At 33.6% G+C, this 22,967-nt stretch overlaps 1 long non-coding RNA gene across 2 annotated transcripts in view; it reads right to left on the bottom strand.

The window, feature by feature from the left end:
• Window positions 1-22,967, bottom strand: part of LOC146996810 (uncharacterized) — a 149,276-nt gene that overhangs the window by 111,377 nt on the left and 14,932 nt on the right. For both annotated transcript variants that reach the window (XR_015041474.1, XR_015041475.1), the window contains exon 2: window positions 16,376-16,625. This is a non-coding gene — a long non-coding RNA (uncharacterized LOC146996810). The remainder of the gene's footprint in view (window positions 1-16,375; window positions 16,626-22,967) is intronic.

The following is a 22,967-nucleotide window of genomic DNA, read 5'->3' on the forward strand; positions in this document are numbered from 1 at the left end:
TACGATTTTCTTGCAGTTGTCTTCTGTGCAACACTAGAAATGAGATTCTAGTGTTGCATAAGTAGCCTGATTTATATTCAGTGTTAAAAATCTTCCAGACTGACTTCTTTTCAAAAATTATTTCATGCATCTGCATTGTCACCTGCCTTTGAAATGGTTCTCTTTCGAAAAGACGTACATAAGAACAAGTAACTCCAGGGCAAAATTAGAGTTGCATATACAGGCGGCTTTCATATAGGCGTAGATATAAATAGTTAAAAAATTGTTTAAATATTAAATTACGTTCAGGTATTTTTAAAATTTAGTAATGCCCAAAAAAAGGTATTTTTTTCACAAGCCACGCCACTTGTGGAAGATATTTCTTGCAAGTGCTAGCAAAAACTATACAATTTTGAAATACAATTATGAAAATACGTATAGATGAATCTTAATTGTACGTAAAAGCGAAAGCTTCCTCGTTACGTGAATGTATGATAAAATAGTATCATAGAAAGTTTCCCCCTTCCGCTGGACACTGCTATTTTAAAAGCTTATATATGACTTTATGGTACGATTTTTAAAATATTAAGACTTTCTAAACTGCTTATTAATTATCTTCACTATCAAAAAATAAACCTATGCTCTTTATTAAAATTAGTTCAAATTTGAACATCAGGATCAGCTTACTGACCTTTCAGGCATCAAACAAGAAGTAATATTTTACTATTATTGTATATTATTTTAATATTACTAGTTACTTTAACAAGCTATTTTTTAATTATACAAAAAAGTAACGTCACGCGTAAAGAAAATTAGTAAAACATAATTCTTAATGCTGCCATTAATCATTTTTCCCATATTCACTTTTAATCGAATTAAAACAGTTAACACTTCGATATGCGTCACTGGATTGCTTGAAAATCATGTATGTCACTTCCACACTTAATGTGCTCACGAGTAAACAGTCTCAATGAGAGGGAAGTTTTTTAGTGCCTGAAGTGTGAGGTATGGCGAGGAAAGTAGGTCTACCGCCAGTTTCTGTCACAGTTGAGTGCCTTTTGCTTTCCATGATGATTATTGTGGATTGTCCGTGCTCAGCAATGTATCTAAATTGTTACGTACTCTAGGTGATAACTCAGTAGGAAATTATATGCGAGAGAAAACTGTGGAGTCAAACAATGTTTTCTTTGTTTGCTGAAGTGTTACGGTTTACTTTCATGTTTTTGCTTAGCCAAACTTCTAAAAAATTATACTTATATTGCAATTCAGAAGATTATTACCGTAATATATTATTTATTGTAGATTTACTTTAGCGAACGAAAACATTCCTGAAAGCTAAAATATAAGTAGCCTAATTTTTATAATGTTTACCACTGACAGCGAAGCTGATGAGTTATTTCTCGAGTTATCAAAAACTCATAAACTCATATACTTTCTTTCTAAAGTAAAATTTTAAGAAAGATATCAATGAGTGAAGAAACGTGTGACTGTATTTTTCACGTATACAGAAGGACAACTGATCTGAACTTCGCCATTGAAAATTGTTGTTATAATATTTAATCAAAATAAATATCCAAAATACAGTTTATTAATAACAAACAAAAAATTGTTAGTCAAACTGTAATGTAAAAAATCAACAATGAAAAACTTAATAACATGAGCGAAGAAGTGTTGAGAAGGTAAAAATGGAGAAAATAAACATTAGAAAGTTATATTAAAGGCACTTTCCATAAAAAGAGCGAATCGGCGGCCGAGCGGTGAAATCGCTGAACACTAGTAGTTCGTCCCGGGGTTCCAATGCAGGCAAATGGGCTGACTGATGAATGAGAGTTTTCGTGGTTTTTCCCATATGTAACGTATATAGGAGCCACGTTTCCTTAAAAAGTCCTCCACGAAGGCACCCTTCCCTTTAGACAGATAGCTCTTGTGTGCTTTGCCGTAACCATGCCGACATTCGTAAAAACAAACGAAAGATGAAGTGTGCAAATATTCCTAAAATTCCTGCATAAGGCATAATACGAAATAACTTAAGAATGAGCGACTGACTGAAGCAACACACTGCAGTTTTTTAAATTAACATAAAGCGTTATCTTTCGATGTTCACCTCTCGTAATATGATCATAAAATATTAGACATAATCGAATAAGATAGGTGCCTTAAAACACTTTTGAAGAAGCTCATAGTTTTAATTTATTTTAACAATGCGACATTTCAAATTATAATGATGCGCATCAGTAATTCATGTCTGCCAGACGTATATACATATGGAATGTTATAGATTTGTTCATTTGGATTTTTTATTTTATATTTTTTTGGATCAAATTTTGATTTATTGATTTTTTTCTTATAGTGGATTTCATCTGTTTCCATATTTTGTTTATTGGACTCTTTCCAAAAAAAAAATTGAATATCATTACTTATACTTAAATTGGAAATAATTATTATTAGATTTTTTAAATATTTTGCTTGTTTTTGATTTTGATGCTACAATTTCAAGAAAAAAATTTGCTCCGACTTGTAAAATTCTAAAATTTTCATATTGTGACAAATTTTGTATATTGTGGGGAAATTGCATGTAAAATTATAGTATCTCTTGTGTAATGTATCATAAAATGCCTCCAAAAATGGAGCTGTACAGGAAAAATAAGATTACAGGGGCAAGTCTATTTAAATTGAGGTAAATCGCTATCTCGCTAAATTGGCGGCATACGGCTAAGCTGGAGATGGTTTTGGTGACTAATCTGTGTCGTCAAATATGGCGATAATTAATCAAAAGTTGCCAAACTTGGCGATATTTTGTTCTGATCCTTCTACAACTGTAATTGACTGCTATGTTTAACTGTAACTGGATGCAGACCTTACATAACTGTAACTGTATATGCCTTTCGGTAATTTCGAAAAAAGGAAAGTACTGAAAATTTCCCGGCTGCCAGCGGAAAACTACTATGTAAGGCTGGAGAAAGCATCGATTCTCAGTTTTTATTTAGGGTTGGATCTTCGTGTGAGCTTCACTCTTTACAGAAGCTTTGCGTTCAATTTTATTTAATGTTTTTAATAGTTTATAGCAGTAACTACTGATTTTGATCTGTCATCCTGAGAAGAGTTCAACAAGTATTTTTGTGGAAAGTTCTAGAACAGCAGAGTGTTTCTTTTGTGAAAATAAATTTTATCAAACTATCATCGATTCTGTGTGCATTCAATCCATTACGAGCCCGTAGCACGCAATAATATGTTATTATTTTTTCATGTGTTGGATTACTTGTCATTTCAAATTTCTTCTAACAAAATCCGACAACTGTTATAAACAGAAAAGGATAAAGGAAAAAGAAGCTTAGTTTTTGTCCCCGAAAGAACGCCCTATTGCATTGTACAGTAGTTTCAAATTTATATTTTCTTTTCCATATCATTCTGAACACATAACAACAAAAAATAAAATTTATTTACTTATATTTATATGTAATAATAGTAGTTACGTTGTAGAGTCATTAGGTTAATTGGAAGCAGAAAAGATGAAAAACATGCAACCGCCTTCGCCGGGAATCGAACCACGGACCTCTGGGATACCGGACCAGCGTGCAGAACCACTACACCACGAAGGACGCTGGGAAAGTGGGAGAAACACCTTATAAGGTAAAAAGCGAAAAATTCTCGTTATTTCAAAAGTTGCTTTCTGTTCAAAGACTGTGTGTTATTATTACTTTTTAAGGCTATAAATATGGATTAGCGACTCGTGGAATATCCATTTGCGATTCTTGAGCTTTCATGAATACTATTATGCGGCTCCTATCATCATAAAACTTGGCCACCCATATACTATAATAAAGGCATCTGTCATGTTACTGAATAACTGTCTGATAAACATTATTATACGGCTCCTATCATCCTAATGTTTGGCCTGTACTGTAATAATTAAGGGATCTGGCCCTGTTATTGAATAACTATCTGATAATAGAATATTCCAAACTTTGTACCAGTATACGTAGAATTCTATAAGTAATCTTCCTTTATTGATGCCTTTCTCATCGGTTAAATGAGAAAGGAAAAAGACGTTCGATTTCTTTTCTGTCTTCGTTTTCTTTAAAATTTTACTTTAGTGCACATAAGGAAGATTAATGATTTCTGACATTAGTAGCCTTAGCAGGGAAGTAATGAAATAGAAAATCCATAATTTAACTCCACCGAAAGATAAAGAGATCTCTTATTGAACACGAACCTAGCAAAATAGCGCTGTGTGTGAACGTTAAAATCTTTCTTTATCGTCGGCAAGATTATGATTGATTGCAGCATTTTTAACAATAAGAAGGTAAGCAATAATCACAATGTAAAGCTAACGACTATTCTAGAAGATAACTTTCAGCCTTATTGATATTTACTGACGTTAATAACCAAAGAGCTCTCCATTGATTTTTATGACAAGCTTTTCGGTTTGTCAGCCAAACTAGACAATAAATAGAACCTCCTTTAATAAAAAAAGTGTTTAATAACGCTATATAATAGCTCCCGTACCTGAACTTTTCTCTTCTCTCTCCTTTCATTTTATGTTCAAAAAAGGTTAAGCGGAATTTTCCTTCTTGAAATGTAACATTGATCTGTTTCCATGCGACACCTTAAGTTTCTCGACACATTTAAATTTGCCGGAAAACTGTATCTTAACGATATCGGAAGCTCAGAAATCTCCCATGACTTACTCAAGACTTTGAATTCCAAGACCATCGGTAAATCAAGTCATGAAAATTCAGACAAAGTAAGAATTATCGATTGACAGTAAATAGTGTCATGTATACGCACATTTATGGGTATGGTTATTTATGGAAAGTATTGTCGGGCTTAGGAATTCATATTTTTCCATCATTGCGTGCTGAGCAGTCAAAAAATGCATTTTTTAAACCTGTTTCTCATTGGTATCGTCTAATTATTACAGCTTCTGTGGTATATGTTCTGCCTATGGAAATACGCGGTGCTTTATATAACACAATGCATCTGAAGGTTTTAATAACAAGTGGCACTGCTTGTATGTTGTCAAATATTTTGTGGTTTGCGTTATACAAGCGCAGATCTTTGATAAGGAAAGCAGTAACAAAGATGAACTCTTATGTCTATTATACTTTGCTAAATTTCGGCAAATCATCTGTTTTAAACTGGATATTAGTCCTTTTTTGGTCAGTGCAAGTATTGTATGTAATAGTCTTTGTATCATCAATGCACTTCACTAGAAATGATTACGAGAGAATTTGGACATTAGGTTACTATGTGGAATTCAACTTGGGTGGATATATCTTGAGAAGCGTTTGCGTAGGCCTTTTTATTCTTCAGGGTGTGGCTTTTCAGTGCTTTGTAGCACTCATCCTATGTGCTATTTATTACAATGCCGCTGATTTATTTTCCGGTTATGAGGAAAATCTGAGAAAGCTAATCTCTTCAAATGGTTCTTTACCTATTTCCTGCATACAGTTGTACTCCAAAATAGTCGAAAGTGTGAGGAATTTGAATGACGTATTATCAGCACCAGCCTTCTTAACAGTAGTAATACTCCTTCTGCAAATGTTTAACTCATTTGCCTCACTACTTTTATTGCAGAAAAAACTTCCTTTCGTTTATTGCTTAGAAATCATATACATTTTAGTACTTTCTTCTTCGGGACTCATATCTCTTATTCTTGTGGCTTCAACTATTTCTTTAAAAATGAAAAGACTCCGAAATTTCTTAGAGCTTATCTGCCAAAATGAACTGAGCAGATCTGTGGTGGATGTAAAAATGGTGAATATTTTAAAAATGATGATTGAGAAAGAAGTGATAGTAATGTCGGCTTGTGATATGATATATTTCAAACGAGATTATATCCTTTCTGCTTTTGGTGCATTTTTTACATATGGTTTATTATTTATAAATATGAAAAATTAGACAAACTCTGCTAGAAGAAATGGCTGAAAAGCTAATCATTCATGCTTTAAAATTGCAAAATAGGATATTTCTGAAACTTACGATGGCAGAAGCATAGAGGCATGATGTGGTAATATGATGTTTTGAGATGATTTTTACTTTTCGTACATCAAAAAGGAATTTTAGTAATTTTCTAACAATTGTATCAATCTGATTATCTAAAGAAAGTACAACCCGTTTCTTACTGCGACAGATAACTACTTCACTTTACTTCACAGGCCCTCGCCGACAATAGGGTGCAAGGTCGTGCGGCGCACGGCGGCGCCGAGTGAAAAAGGCACCGTTTAATCATTAAAGCATGCAGTTCGTCTCGCTGCCTGCCTGGTGGAGTTATATAGTCAGATATTCATGGTTGCCCGTGTCGAAGCAGCCCCATTAATGGAGTTAGTGAATTCAGCTAGCCTTTAAACTGCTTGAAGTTTCCAGTGGGCGCCTGGAGCCTCAAAACTGCATATTCATTTCCTTCCTTGGTCTTTCACTGGGGTCGCCTAAAGCCGAGACCTATATAGCATGACGTAGTGTTAGCAGGCCGGATTGGTGGCCCTGTCTTTCTGACAGTATTTAAGTGACTTCGTTCTTCTGCTGTCCGGGGTTGAGGCCCTTGTTGATGGAAGATGTTTTTACCATCCCTCCAAAATGGGGACGTGAATTGTGAGTTTCTGAGTATTTCTGTAGACTCAGTCGTAGTTCGTTTCTGTCGACTCAGCTTTACCTACCAGAACATCCTCGATTGTTCCCGAATTCCTATCTCAAGAGAACACCATATGCACAGCTAATTTCCAATTGGCAAACCAGATGGAATGAATCAACCACCGGAAGACGTACTCTTCGTTTCCTACCGCACGTTTCCACAGATGTATCTTCGTTTTCGCCAGCGCTAACTACCTTTCTCACTGGCCATGGCCCATTCCCGACGTTATCTGCACCGTTTTTTAATCGCTGAAAGCGATGCATGCGAGTGTGGACGGCAAGGCAATCCTGACCACTACGCATTCTCCTGCGAGTTTACAAAGAGATACCACTTGTCCAAGCCCTCAGAATCATACTGGAAAGAGTGGGCATTGCACTTAATGAGGCATAAAGGTGCATTCAGTAAATTAATCAATGTATTTCAGTACTGCAGTACACGCTACTGTTAATATACACGTGCATGAGCGTATATTCTGAATATTTCATTCAGTTTTTCATCCTGCAATCGTTGTAACTTACTATTGTAAAATTATTATTGTATTTTTGTAATTTTTTTTTCTTTATACCTTGTTTAGTAGTATTGGTAATGTTGATTACATACAACGATGAGTACTTATATTCTGCTTATGTACTGTTTTTATATTAGGGATATAGAATGTGTATATTTTTATACTATATATTGTTCATATACTATACAATTAAGTTCAAACATGTCTGTATTTAGATTGAGTTCATACTTTAGCTTAAGTCTTCTGTTTTCTGTTATAACCTAAAGTATTACTGAGGCTACTCATTTTTATTTGTTAATAACTGTGACAGGTATCCCCATGGAAAGGCCATTGATAATGCATGCAATATATGTACAGTAACCGTGTTATGTTATAGGAAGTCAGTATTTAGATACTTCGTTTAAGTCTTCTTATGTACTGTCTTATACTATATATACCGAATGTGTGTATAGTTACACTATATACTGCTCTCACACTATGCAACTATGTTCAAACATATCTGTACTTAGATATTCAGTGTAAGTCTTCTACTATCTGTTATAATCTAAAGTATTACTGAGGCTATCCATATTAATTTGTTAATAACTGTGACATGTATTCCCATGGAAAGGCCACTGATAATGTGTATAATCTATGTGCAGTAACCACGTTATGTGATACCTATGCATAATAGCACAACGGTTTAGTAACGTCTGATCATTGTACATTATTCTCAGGAATAATTCCACGGAAATATCCGCAAAGGCACGATGGTATTTTCCTAGAACTTTGACTCTCCACTTCTACTTTTACTATGAGTATGAACTCATTTAGTGATTCAAACACGAAGGCATATTATTATCTAAAGTAATCCCTACACACGAATAATCGTAGCATTCCTAGGCTAGGTGACTAAGCAACAATAACCTACCCTGTCCATGAAACTCTTCAGTGACAACAAATAAATTTACGTTTTTTGGCCCTACCCTGAGATTCTTCAACACCGAACAGGCATCATTCCGCATGGATTTCTAGGACGGAAGCCTGCTCCATGGCGTACAGTCTTAGCTCGTCGGCTCGACCGATAGGTTTGCGGCTTCTTGGATCTCCTCTAGGCGTTGGGGAATTTAACTGTGTTAAGGCATTCCTCCTAGCACACTGTCTTATTTGACCAAAAGGTATAACCAGAATAGGATTTCGTCTTTAGTGTTCTCTTCTGTCTTACTTGAACGTTGAAATACTTGATGCCGATGCGTATGTAAGGGAAAACGCATTCGACAAATTGCTTAATCCTTCTTTTGTAACTACTGTTGCAATAGTAGTAATTTGTGCAACATTTATCTTTTTTGTGATTACTCGTTGTTATTGTTTATCTACATAAAAAAGGATAAGTGCAGTTACATATTATGTTAAACTTAGTTTAACTTTTTAATTCGGAAAAGCAACGATTTAAGCAAAATTACTCGAAAACTGTTTACCTCTCATATTTGAACCATTGTCGTATTTTTGGCCGAGTAAATTACTAATATCTAAACCATTTTCCTCTAAGATTTTTAATAAGAATGTAGTTCGTCCTCCACCGGTCGTATCTCTTGTAATACAAAATACTAAAAACCTTTCTTCAATACACATGTCTGTATTTTCTAAATTAAGATACCACATACAAATTGATATCTGCTCTTGATGGCTAGCATTAGGGGTACAATCAAGTAAAATAGAAAATTTCTTTGCCTGTTTGACTTTATTTAAAATAATTTGCTTTATATTATATTTATTTATATTTAAAATAATTTGCTTTCTTATTATCCTCTAATAAGTTAATTGTTTTATTTTGAATTTTATTGATATATACAGACATTGATAGTTCAAATTTTCTGATCATTTCTATACACTTTAGAAATTTATTATATCTTTCGAATAATTTGTTACTGGAACCACGGAAGGCTAAATTTTATTTCGCTAAAAACTGAGTGGCATAGATAATTCTTTCAATAACATCGCACCAATCCTTAGTCTCTTTTTTAATGAAATTTGAAATTCCGAATTAACAGGTTTACTTTTTCCTAATCGTTCTAAGAAATCGGATAACTCTTTCGTTGTTTGGCCAGATTCAACAGAAGTACATCTAAAAAGTATTACGTCTATTTTTATCTTTTGGGAAACTGAAACTCGAAACCAAGTTTTGGTAATATCGAGAACAATTTTCTATTAAGGCTTGAATTTGGGCTGACAATAAGGGGCTTCGGCATAATCCGGAATCATCAGACACGGTCAAATGCGTATTTACTGCAGAAATTTAGATTTCAATAGTATTTCCTCTGTTTCTTTCGACAGGCTGGCATTGAAGTTAAAGGTAATTCCCAGGTGAAGACACTTTTTAACTCTTTCTGATTATTATGTTCTTTTGGTAATTTCAATGGTAGCTGAGACGTTAATGTACAACTAGTACGAGTAGCGTCAGGTTGGGTATTCTTTGGGTTTTGGAAAAACTGAGCATTTTTAAAGTTCTGGTTTATTAAGTCTACCTCTCACCTTCTTGTTCTTCATTACATTCTAATACTCAGACAGTTATTTTCTGGTTTTTTTCCCAACATCTGAGGAAATATGAAAACAAAAAAAGTGGAAGTAAACATAAAAGTAGAAAATAACTATTATAAAAACTATTGCTATTGTAAAACGCTTCTTGAAAACACTCATAAAGTCACTGTTTGAAATATTTTACCTTCTGAAAAAGTGAGTATCTCTTAAACCATTGCTTGGAAAATATACGAACTATTAGATCAATACCAAATAATTCAAGGAGGTGGTGGTACTCGTTTGTTTATTAAAGTAAATAAATCAAATTTAAAGTATGTATTAAAGACGTAATGAAATAACTAAGAATCATCCTTCGGTTTCTCGTATAGCTAAAAATCGGAAAATGGGCTATTTTTAATTTCAGAATACTTTGTATATTTTTATTTCACTTCAAATCTCAAATAAGTATATTTTAAATTCAGTGGTACTCCGTAAGTATGTCAATCCTTTCTTCTCGAAAGATAATAATTTTTAGTTTAATAAAATTGTAGATTTCAAATGCTTCATGTAAAAAAAAAAATTCGAGTAATTATGCTCAAATCGTCGCTTTTCTGAATTAAAAAGCTAACCCAAGTTTAACATAATATATAACTGCTCTTACCTTTTTTATGTAGAAATAAATATGACATCAAGCAATCACCAAAAAAAAGTCACAGAAAAGATAAATGTTGCACAGATTACTACGATTGCAACAGTAGACACAAAAATAAGGACTAAGCAATTTGTCGAACGCGTCTACGGCTCCCCTTTGTACCCTTGCATACACATCGGCATCGCGTATTTTCGTTCACATATATTTACAAGATCGGCTCAACTTGTGTCAAAAACTGCAAAAGCATTAATTGACAAAAATCAAAGCAATATACATAGTATAGATCTTATGCATGAACTGCAGTTTTGCAAACTTTTGGAGGAAATATAGCATTGCCGGTTGAAACTCTAAGCTATATCGTTGTCAACAACATAGCGGTGTGCAGAAAAGAATTTTGGATATATTCCTAGATATCAGCCCTAGAACATCTTTCGTGCCGTGTTGTAATCACTTGTCGTAAACTACGCTACGAACAACAATTTATTCAGCACAAACTTATTAGCTATGTAAATTAACTTGTTTTTAATTTTAAGGTAATAAATAGTGTTCAGCACTATATTTGGTATCCAGTGGATTTAGTATATTATTTCGCTTCACTTTTGCAGTGTGAGTTTTTTACAACATGTTGCTGTTGATTAATGCTTACTTGTCTGACCTATAGTCAGCCAAAACCCACGAAATTCCTCGTGGCAAGGAGCGCAAGCTACGAAAGCCGTTGGCAACATCCTTCATCACCTTACCTTGATTTAGCTCAGTTTCGCCCCCAATTTTGTTGGAGAACGCCCTCACTACTCTTCCGAACGTCTCCCACTACTCTTCTTCTACCACCAACCTTTCGAGAGGACTTTCACCTCGCATATTTAGAGTGCCCCCATGCCGCACGGACATTATACATTTACAAACATCCATGTCTTCTCCCGGATTCGAAACCGAGCCCTTCGGCCCTGCAGTCAGCAAAGCTAACCGGTTGAGCGGCTTTTAATAACATAAATGTTATAAATGTTCAATAAATATGTTAAAGTGTGGGTTTTAACAAAGCACAAAATGTTTTCAGATTTAGACAAAAGTTAAACTTTATTTTTTATTTTTGGTTTTTGGTTTTTTAATTAATTATTTTTTTTAAATATCGTCACTACATAAAGGCGCTCGCTAGACATTTGCACGACGGCGCCGATTAGGCTTGGCGCGGGCCTGGTTCCTAGTTCCTCTTGAATGCATGATTTGATTCCATTTTCATTGTATTTAATATTTATTTTAGATTTATTAAAAATTAATCGTTCATTTTAAATTTTTTAAAAAATCGCTATTTGTTTTTAACGTTTGCAACATAACATATTTACTTAGAGGTATTTTATTTTTCTATAATTTACTATTGTTTACAATACAAATAAGTCTGTAATAAATAAAAATGAATTCAAGTCTCATACCCCAATCACTACTAATTTTTACTCAAAACTAATCTAAGTGCATCACAGTACTTTAAATTTGCTGCTAACATTGCATAATCTCTGTTGTTGAACAATATCAAGTGCACGTTTCACATAGTTACAGCATTACAACTGGTGATAAAGAGCGGCGACTGATTAATTTAACTAGCTGGGCAAAGGTAGGTAACTAGCTGGGTAATTAACTAGCTAGCCAAAGGTAGGTGACAGAGATTATATAACTTGTGTTAGACTGAAAATAGTGAAGTTACTTTATTTCTAAATAGAAGGATATAGTATACTTCATTGTTTCTGGCTTAAAAGTCTGGATTTTAGTATTATTGAAAAAGACTTCGGTTTACAGATGCCGTTAAGTATAAACACGTGCGCTATTTGAGTATAATAATCATATGATAGCTGTTAATTTCGTAATGATGCACTTCCAAAAAAATTATCGTAAGCATTTCCCTATTTTTAGAATAAAGAGAAGAAATAACTAAATCACGCTGAAAATTTTAAGAACTTAATTACAATTAAGACTAAAATTTCATCCTACTTATATATTAGTTAAATTAAACTAAACTGTAGCAGCCAGTCAATATATTATTCAATTAATTAATCTTTTTACTGCCAAAATATAATAGCGACTTTTCCGTCTTTCCTCTGGAGAATGTAATATTATTAGCAGTTTTTCGCCTAATCAAGCTGGTATCTAGTACTCTTCGAATTAGAGCTAATTAAATCACTAACAGATTAACAATATCGAATTGTAATTGATCACTTTTATGCCACACTATAGAAACAGATAATTATTTGCTAATACGCACAGCTATGAACTGCGATAATTATACCTTTCTCATTTACCAGCAGTTATTGCATTTGCATTAAAGAAAAAATCCTTTTTCCTGTGTTTGGAAAATATTTGGAAATTAATATTTTATTTCCCAGGAATAAACAATAAAACACAACAGATGGGAATTCGAGAAAAGGAAATCCCGGATTTAGAAGGTAAAAACATGAGTAACAACATTCTTAAAGATCAAAGCTTATTGACACAACATGAAATGATTCGAGATAAAACCTCTTTTATTATAATTAGCAAAGATATTATACAGTTTTTAAAAAAATCTTGTTTTCAATATTACGCTTAAAAGAAAGATTTGAAGTTAAACTGTTTAAAATTTTTATACATTCAAGTTAGTAGAATTATTAAATTAAAAACTAAAATGAAATTCAATTAAAATGATTAATGTAAAAAATAAAGGGTATTATTTTTGAATATAAAATTGATGCTGATTTTATTTTATTAATATTTTATGTAATATAAAAATATCTAAAATTTAAGATCTTCACCTTACATAAATTTAAAAATAAATTTAGTACATGTTCGTATATTGTAAGTTTTACGTTAATGAACTCATTGCCGTATTATTTTATTTATACTTATGCTTCAGTTCTCACTAGGAATGCAAATTAACTAAGTGAATGTAAGAAAAAGAGTTCTTGATATTTAGACACAGAGCTTTGGCAGCAAAGCTGACCTTTGGCTACAAAGCAGAACGTTATGATTAAGAGCGATTGTTATAAAGCTTTCTGAGCTCTGTTAGTTACTTTAGACAGGCGGCTTGTTTATTTCTGATCAAATTTCTTCGCCCAGTTTAATTGGTTTCAGTCAATGCTTTATGAATTTTAAGCGTTAAATTACTTTAAATGTAATATACAATTTATACTAAACTAAATCCCGCAAGCAGCGGAGATTACTATCATGCATTTGTTAAATTTAGAGCTGCAATAAAATGTTCGATGCATTCCCTTTAAGATCAGTGAATAAATTCTTAATCCATCGGCTAAGTATTTAGTATTCGAACTCAAAACTGCCTTAAACAACAGACTGTCTTATTTTCAATCTAGTACAGTAATGCTTTCAAATTAGCGATTTAAAGTCTGGTCTTTAACTAGGACTTAGACTTGTAACTGCTCATTTGCAGACTGACACGCTATTCCTGCATTACTAAAACCAACTACTAGGTTTTCGTAATTTCCCTTTGAAGATTAGAAATAACCTCTCTAATAACTTTATTTTTGATTATTCATTGCGATTTTGAATCCAGTTCTCAGTTGTCATTTTCTTGTAAACAGTCTTCTGAAATGATTTTCATTCAATGGATCTGAAATACTTCCATTCCTCGAAAGACACTACAGTCACAAGTACCCAAACCTCATCTGATATTCGAATCTGAATCAATTAGCGTAATCAGTTTTTGCTAATTAAGATATGGAGAGAGTAGGCTCTACCAACCAAATCCCAGCGGCACTGTGAATTACATCACCTTCATGTGCATTCATTCCATGATGTATTTTAGTATTCTTTCGATTATCTTTTGTTTCAAACACTTTGATTGTAAAATAAACACACTATTAATAAAATCTCTTATTTCTGTTCCGGAAAAATATGCCTTGTTTTCAGTTCTTAATAATAAATAAATTCGAATATATTTTATATAAAATTTATAGATATTCAGAACCATTTTTCATAAAATACCGTATAGTTATAAAGGCTGTAGATCTAGTGTCCCTGCAACAACAAGTTGTAAACATGTTACATGTTAAGCATTAAAATGAATATTTCTACAGGAAGTTATAGTAGTAATTTGTTTTTGTATTTCAAAATCAAATAATACTTCATTCTTCGAATTTCCTTTCCAAACTCATTAAAAAAAGATGAATTCTAATCAGCGATATTGAAAAAGGTCACCCTGCCTTTCATTCCGAAAGAATTTGTCTCACGCTTGAATGATTTTGCAAAGAATCCAGAAGACCAATAGAAATTTAATCTTATAAGAAAGCTTGTAGACGGGAAATTATCAACAGATTAATCAGCGTCAAAAATTTTTATCGCCATCAACACTCGGAAACTTCCTTTGTAATGTTGTAGAAAAGACTTTTATTAATAGCGCTTAGCTATGCATTAATACGCATAAGATGAAAATATTTAAAATTTTCATACTGCTGTGTTATTTAGGCAGATCTATGCTCGAGATTAAAATCTTCAAATTCACTGCATTTCAATTCCTTCACTCGTAATTAGTTATTTTTAGCAACAAGTCCAAATTTTAGTTTATATTAAAGTGTACTTACTCAAACAGGTTGCTTTGATTACCTTAAAATTGTGTTTAAAATTAATTAAATTCATTCCTAAAAATTTACATTCTTTGTATTGTAGTAAATTTTATTCGAATAAATGTCAGTTTTTACCTTTTACTTGTACTTCCAACCAGACATTCATTAACCGCCCTCTGCATTGCTTCTCAGATAGCTATTATTTGTATAGTCTTATTCCATATAAAAATCTATAACAGCAAAAGAGAAGTAACTTATGCCATTTACACAGATTTTAAAGCACATGAACAAAAACACTTGTGTTTTTAAGGCAATAAATTTAAGTATTTGGTTCTTATTACGAAAAAAGATGAAGATTGAAAACTGATTTCTATTCGGCCAAATCAAAATTTTACGATACATCCACTAAACTACAATGCAGCCAGTAATTTAAAGTAAGTTAGATAAGACCAATCACCTTTTTTAGTAATGAAGTTGACAGGTATATATAATAGTTTAGTCACTGTTTGGTTTCGTAGTTCCTAAATAGTCATTAACTGTGGCCAATTTTGGAAATTATCATTTCTCAAATTTCAGGTTTTCAGGAGAAAGGAAATATTTTCAAGAATAAAAAAAATTAATTTGTAAGTTAATTTTTTTAAGTTTTATCACATATCTGTAATTGATATGATAACCATGCAGGTAACCACGAAGCTCAATCAGATCGGTTCTCAAATTTGCAGGCAGACGGTTCAGGTTAAACTTCGAATGGTCTGCCTGCAAATGATCGAATAAAAAATACCTTTTATTTAGCCTGCAAAGTAAATTTACAAGGGATTATCACATTCCCTCGTATGTGTTACTGAAATGTTGTGGAGCGAGAGCACAGTTGTTTCTTCAAGTTTTAGGCTTTCTCAAAAATCTCAAATACAGTGGCGTCTGAACAAAAATGAGGTGGGCCATAATTCATCACCAACTGGATTTAGTGGACTAGATCTTGTGCTTTTCTGTAATAGCCCTTTAAATAGGAAATATTGTAAAAAATTGGGGATTCGGATTTTTCCTGAACGTAGAATAAGGAATAAAAATTTCATTATTAATACTTGGGAGTAAAACGACTTACCAAACTCCGAAAATTTTGTAGCTTTACTAACATTCCGAAAAAAAAAATATTATATCTACAGTAAAAATTTATCGACTAGCCAGAATGTTTGGGGCCGTAATCAAAATTTTTTGAAAAAAAACTACAGCCTTTACTAACTTATAGTTCTCAGTTTCTATCCTCTTTCGAAAAATAGAGCTCACCAGGGGCCGAGCGGTAGTGCGGTTGAACACTGGTAGCTCGGTCATTGCTTTAAATCGTGGAAAACGGGCAGCCTGCATGGGCGTTTTCGGGGCTTTTCTCATGTATAACTTGTATACAAGCTAGTATCCCTTTCCATGAAGGCATCTCTCCCCTTATGTAGATAGTCCTCGAATGCTTTGGCATAACAAATAAAACCGAAATTTTCAGAGAGTAAAACATATTTCTTCAGTATACAAAATAATATTTAATATTTTATTCAAAGAATGAAATTTTCTCTCACTTTCTTTCTCTCTTTATCCATTTGCCTTACTCTCCATCAGTGGTTCCACCCATCAACTGCTGGAGAAGTTCTTATCATACTGGCCATCTCTTAAGAATATTTGCTTTGATTGTCTTGTAGTGTACCGTCTTTCTAGCTGCTCATCAACCGGACACAGATGCTTTGTCTTCCAAAGCTGTCTTCAAGGCTTTGATCCATAGGCTCCCACTGTCTTTTACTCTTCCTGCGACCCTCTTGATTGTTGATTGCCCTATAAGGTGGAAGGGGAAAAGCCCAAAAATTACTTTTTATTTATTATCCTATGTGTGTAAAAGTTGTTTTTCTTTCTTATGCCTTTATTCGAAAATCAATCCATTTACATTGGGCCGCTCACCAAAAAACAAAACATTGAATTCAAATTTGACATTATCAAAATATTATCAACACTTAAAAAATGCAACAAAAACGTTCAAGTCTTTAGAATACCAGTAAAATAAGACATAAACATTTCACAATTTATATCTTAAATATTTTCAGTAATTAGAGGAGAAGCAGCCGTGTGCTCAGGATATAAGATCCTTGGCCATCCAATACAGCAGGAGAATATCACTACTATACTGTAACTTAGGATCAAAGTCCGGACAGACAAGCAAGTGCTGCTTATTCATATGTATGTTTTATAAATAGGGCATTGGACATTAGTCAATATGCCTATTCTGCTGAGATCTTAGGCTAAGCAGTCCTGCTCTGTACCCACTCTGAAATTAGCCACTCTTTGACAGTTTCGACAGTTACTGATTTCCATCCATATCATTAGGTTATCAGCAAACACGCTCACTTGGATATCCCCAAACTCTTGATGAGATCATTGACATAAATGTTGAAGAGTATGGGGCTACTTGAAACTTGTTGAAGACCGAACTTAGATTGCCTGTATTTGGACTCCATATTTTTTCAACTAGTCTTAACTTAAATCTCTTAACTTCCAACTAGTCAAGTGCTAGCTTTATTCCATCTCTGAGTTTAAAATCTTCCAATGCAGTGCAGCATTTTCCCTTCTATTCCTTGTTCTCCTAATTTGCTTAGGAGTTTTTTCCCACAGATACTATCATAGGCCCCCTGGAAATCCAGAAATACTGCCAAGGAGCTTTACTTAGAATTAAAGCCTGTTTTTATGCCATGAAACAATTTCATAAAAGAGGTGGTCATACCGCTTCTAAAACAAGCCTACTCCTCCCGTATAATTTGAGTGGTTTCCAAGAAAATTTTCAGTCTTGTAGTCAGCATTCTTTTAAACGTTTTTTGCTAATATTGAAGTCATAGATATTTGCAAGGAAAAATTTGCCTTTCTTAAATGCTAATTATTTTACAATGTTTGAGTTCCGTAGGTCGTGATCTTTCGAAAATAGATAGGTCGTGATAGGGCAATCAACAATCAAGAGGGTCGCAGGAAGAGCATTTTTGCCTTGAAAATTGATTTATCTAAAACTAATATATTTCAGTCGCTCTAAACGTAAATTACTTATAATGAATGCAGTTTTCAGCTAACTTCCTTTTGTTTAAATAAAACTAACCGGAATTCAACACCATAACGTGTCCGCATACCAAGTTCCGAATGTCCTTTCGATCATCAAAAGAGACACCACGTACAGCTGATATAAACAGTTTTTTCATTTTCGTCCCAAGATGCCTTCGAATTTCATTCGCTTCCTTATTTTGCAATGATCGATAATACTTGACATATCCTTTCTGCTCAAAATCTTCGTAGTCTTAAAAGCAACATTCGCAGCCTGATCTGACCCGTTTCAGATTCAATCTCATTCAATATCTCTATCTTCGTCTAAAATACTTGAGAATGAAAACGAGTAGAGTATTTATATAGAAGTAGAAAGGAAATAAAAGTCGAAACGCGTACTTCCATTTTCTTGCAATAGAAGCGTTTGAATTCTTTCTTCAAGGCTTTACATTGTAATCTCATCTCAAGACTTTTGTAGTTTTCTTTTCGATTGTTTCAATGAGCATTTTACTTCATAGCCTTTGATAAGTTATTAAAAATCTCTTGCGAGTACAGGCACTTTTAGCTTACAAGCGCAAGCTGAAAAATTTTTGCATTTACACAACGAAACATCAAAAGGTTTTCTGAGCCTTTTTATATTTCGTTGTATACATGCAAGACATGCAACGGAAATGTTGTCAACAGGAATGAAGCGCTTTTCCCATAAACCTGAGTTCCTGTATTTATGATGAACAGACAACTGCTAAACTGGGTTCTTGTTTAGATTTTATTAAGAGTACTTCCCAATGAAAGAAATAACACTGTCCCAAACACCGGGAATAAAGTATCTAATCATGTCGTAGAATTTTGCGCGGATTACCAATTAAACTTGTCTTTCGATTCACAAGTATAATCAAAAGCAGCAGATGAAATGCTCTAACACTGAAATACAAATCAAATACAATTATAACAAACTGGCTGGCATTTTAGACGTTATCGCGCTCTACGTGCGGACGCTGGGGGCTATGCGATATACCCAGTTTCTTGGCTCATGATGCGAGATGTGGCTGTACAACCTCTAATAGCGATACGGACAAGATGACTGTTGTCTCTCTGACTGGGAAGCGAAAGCCGTTAGCATCACAATCATCAAGCTGTGCGACCCTCCTGGATGGATCGACTGCAGATTCTCATAACAGTTATCGGATCTCGATCAACACCAGCAATAGCTACGCAGTACGATTATCTGCAGTTCCGGTAGGCTACGAATATGAAAATGCTGTGAAATAAGTTTCTGCTCCCAAACGGGACCCAAACTACTCACGACATCCAACCCAAAAATCATGAGTAAACGCAATTCCCGAATGAAAAATCGGCATTTCAATCTGTTTTTATACCGATCCAGAGATACCAATATTCGTGTTTGCAATGCTCCGAGCCATGAAATGCTTATCATTTATATATCCCAGTATCCTCAACACTCCATCTAAAATTTCAGGTTCGCTGTGTCCTTCCTTTATGGTGGAGAATTTTAATCGTTAAAAGTGTACTTTATTGCCCACTGTAAGTATATATATCATTTATTACAGTATTTTCTCTGAATTATAAAATGCTTCCACTGAAATGTTTTCATTTGATTCCTCTTCAGTTATTCAATTGAAAACGATGCCCGAATGTATACTCGAATCAATTTTGAGTCGCACAATCCCATTAATTTGCATAATAGAAAAAAACATTAAAATCACTTTTCAAAATAAGCACAAAAAAATTTAAAGTTTTTACAAGTTTCAAAATGAGTTATTACAAATTTAAATTTCTCACACCCGAGTAAATAGAATTCTACCTGCATAGATTAAATGATTCTCGATCATTATATCACCTATAAAATGCATATAATTTTAATAATATTGGATAAAAAACGTAAATTTGCAAAAAGCATCCCAGGTTTCAAAGCTTATAAAGCACATATGGAGAATACCAAAGGGATAAATATTGCCAATAATCTGTTTATCAACACTCAGGCGTGACTTGACTCGTTCCCTGCAAATTCGCATTTTTGAAATGTTGAAGCATTATAATTTAAGCTAAGTCTTATAATATTCAACTACGCAAAAAACGAAATGTTAATTACTGTCTATATAACAAAAATCCATTAACGAACAAATCAGTCTTGTATAAGGCGTTTCAAACGATTACGTGAACAAGCATGAATAAGTATATGCTGAATAATTGATCATGAATCTTTGATTTAAGAAATTAATCAACTACTGAAGCCTTCAGATTGCAGCAATTTTGTTCACGTTATCAGGGTCAATGTTCCTTCTTACCTTCTTCGGGAACATACAAGGACCTGACTCGGAACAGAGAGCTTACTAAAGCTATGTTCACTAATTGTGGTAAGTAGACAGGATACCGACGAAGGGTATACAAAACCCTTTATTTTTCTCTATATACAATAACTTCCGTACTTCGGAATACACTGACCCTCTACTTGGGGTCTAACGTAAAAGTATAAAAATAAAACTAAACTCTAATTTAACTTTAGAATAATAAACGTGGAAGATTGGCCTTATATTAACAGGAAGGCGTATGTAGTACAGATAACTGAGAACACTACAATACGTTTAAAAGTTATCAAGAGGATTAAAACCTCTGGCCTGGAAGGCAACAAGCAACTGCGTAACTTCTAAGGTAAGCGGCCTGCTTCGAACTCACTGCTTCCTCTCTCTCGCTTGGCAAAAAGCCACAACTTAAATACTTGGCGTTCGCCAGACAAACTTTGCATAAAAACCTTAACGCTTATAATTCTGGCCAGAAGTAGAAAATAAGAAGTGATAGTAAAGATTTAAAATAAAATAAACGTTAGTAAAACTTAAGATCCTTACAACGTATTACTTTTAAATCTGAAGGATGCTAATAAGAAGAGTATTTTCCAAAACCGACTCAATCAAACAAAAGCAAATCCATCACCATGCAATCAAAAGTAATAGAGATATCTCTTACTTAAAATTATGCAGCTTGTATGAAAATGTTGCTAAAATACAGCAATGCATGTTATATTTTCAAATGCAATTTTTTTAACCTTCTGCTTTGAAAAAGGGAAAATTTACAAGCACTGGCTTTAAATTATCGTGTTTTGAAATGCTAAAGCTCGAAATTTTAAATTTAATTAAATTTATTTTCATATACCCGCTTAAATGCAGTTTTTTACCTTCCACCAGCTTAATTATCATTTTCTCTTGGAGAATGAGAAATTTTTACTTAACAGCAGACATTTTAGCTTGGAACTCTTCCATCAGGGGTTTGCGCAAAAGTTTTGTAAGAAATGTTATTTTAGTTTTTAAACTAACCAGTTTTTCAAATATTTATTTTTTCTATCTTTCATCATTTCCACTTCTTGCCAGAATGATATTTCAGTTTCGCGTGTTATGAAAAGTAGGGCAGAAAGATACTATTTAAGCTAGTGTCTGAGTTACTTCACACATATAGGTGTTCTACTGTTCGGCCACGTTGTTTCACTGAGTTAAGCTTGCTGTTTTATTGCCGGTTTGTGTACTTCGGCGGTAAGGCTAAGAGCCAACTTGCATTACTTAACTCTGTGTAGCTTCGTCTGATTATTTAGTTTGAATTTTATATTTCTGTTTTGAGTGGCAGCCAAAAGTATTGACTAAATTTGTAAGCACCGGAAGAGCCAGATGTAAATTTACTTCTTGAGTTGCATAAAAAGTTTTTTTCCACCCTTCCTACGTCTTGTCATTGATACAGTTTGAACTTATCGAATAGTCACTTCACAATTCAAGTAAAAATCTCGCCAAAGTAAAGTTAATTTAGGTAGAATCTTAAAGTTTAAATTCCTCTTATTTTCCCCCTAAAAAGAGCGAAGTAACTAAAATTATCCAAGTCTGGAAGCCTACCTTATCTGATTCATATTTTACACTGGAACCATGTGTCTACGACTAACCGTTCAAGAGACATTTGATCATACAGTTTCTTTGAAATACTTTCCTAATTTGTAGAGACGTTAGGTTATTTTGAAGCACGAAAGATGAAAAATGAGCACTGCCCTCGCAGAGACTTGAATCGCATGTTGAATATGGAGCAAAACTTGTTACTGATAACATATTTTTTTTTAATTAAATAAATGTCAATGAAGAATGAGGACAATTCACATAAAGAATTCCGCTTTCAATGAGAATCAATAGCATAATAAGTTAATATTTAATCAGGAATAACAGACGAAATCAGAGATGGCTGAGCATACATAACAAATTACTCGGTAACAAATAAACAATGTCCTTCATTGGTGCAGAATACGAGGTCTTCGAAGAAAATGCTTCATGAGCTGAGAAGGACATCTTAATTCAGGGCTGGACAAAAGCCGGTCTGTGTGCCGAACGCGGTATTTCTAATTGCTTAATCCGACCCGCTTCGAAATCCTGTTCATCGACATCTTCGTCTTTTTTCTATCCGATTTTTTACGGAAACTATCGAAGTCAATAGCATGAGTGCGGATCTGGCCTGTTGTGTTACAATCTATATACATACACATATTGTTACAGTGGATATATGCATAATGTATGCATCACTAATACTGTCTATCAATTTAAGCTAAGAACACTATGTTTACTAGAAAGTATGTTGACCCATAGAAGAATAAAGTGCTATCATTTCTAGGGCTTTAATTTAGAGTATAAGCCATGAAATATGGATATTGTTAAAACAAAAAGACTGATCAGAAATGGAAAGCAATAATTCGCCATTTATTTTAAAATGAAACAGTATACATGTCAGTCATTGGATGACTGACACAAACAGTCTGTTTTTTGGCATATTTGTAATTTAGAAAAAAATATATATAATTTGTTCAGTTGTAAATATTTTTTTTTTTAATTTCTTCGGTGGAGGGGTATTTCCTTCTCCACTGCGTCCTGGCAAACAATACGAATGCTTCAAAATGTCATCATACAAGCACCTTACGACGGCTCTGCCCTCATGATGCACTAAAAAGAAATTTTTGGCCTGCGGTTAAAAGTATTAGCCCACTTCTGTCTTAATTCTTCACAAAATAATTATCAATATATGAATAACGAGTAATTAAAATATATCTCAGCAAGCAGA

Source organism: Stegodyphus dumicola, chromosome 6 (genome assembly GCF_044657685.1).
Source record: "Stegodyphus dumicola isolate Sdum_Otavi_A_Nest chromosome 6, ASM4465768v1".
Lineage (NCBI taxonomy): Eukaryota > Metazoa > Arthropoda > Arachnida > Araneae > Eresidae > Stegodyphus > Stegodyphus dumicola.